Below are 501 nucleotides of genomic sequence, written 5' to 3'. Positions count from 1 at the left end.
TTTTTTTTTTTTTTTTTTTTTTTTTTTTTTGTATGTTTGTTCTTTATATATTGTTTTTGCTTCTCTTTCGTCTTTTACGGTGTTTGTTTCTGCATAATTATTTTTATTTTTATATAAATAAATTTATTTTATTATTTTTTCAGATTTCCAGAGAATGTTGATAGAAACGCCGGTGGTATTTTCTCCGCCCCAAGCAGCAGCAGCAGCAGGAGCAGCAGCAGCAGGAGCAGCAGCAGCAGCAGGAACAGCAGCAGCAGCAGCAGCAGCAGCAGATACAACAAAAAGAATAGAAACTGAACCTGTAGATACTGATTCTTTTGCTTATTGGATTGCAAATAAACAATATGCTGTAGCAACCAGACAAAATACAAGTAAGATAAACCCTAAACCCTAAACCCTAAACCCTAAACCCTAAACCCTAAACCCTAAATATAAGAAAAACAATATGCTGTAGCAAGCAGGCTGAATGCAAGTAAGATGAACCCTAAACCCTAAACCCTA

The sequence above is a fragment of the Eimeria mitis genome, genomic scaffold (genome assembly GCF_000499745.2).
Source record: "Eimeria mitis Houghton genomic scaffold, Emh_scaff6436, whole genome shotgun sequence".
NCBI classification, from domain to species: Eukaryota; Apicomplexa; class Conoidasida; order Eucoccidiorida; family Eimeriidae; genus Eimeria; species Eimeria mitis.
The sequence above is the reverse complement of the archived record's forward strand: the minus strand, read 5'-3'. Positions refer to the sequence as shown.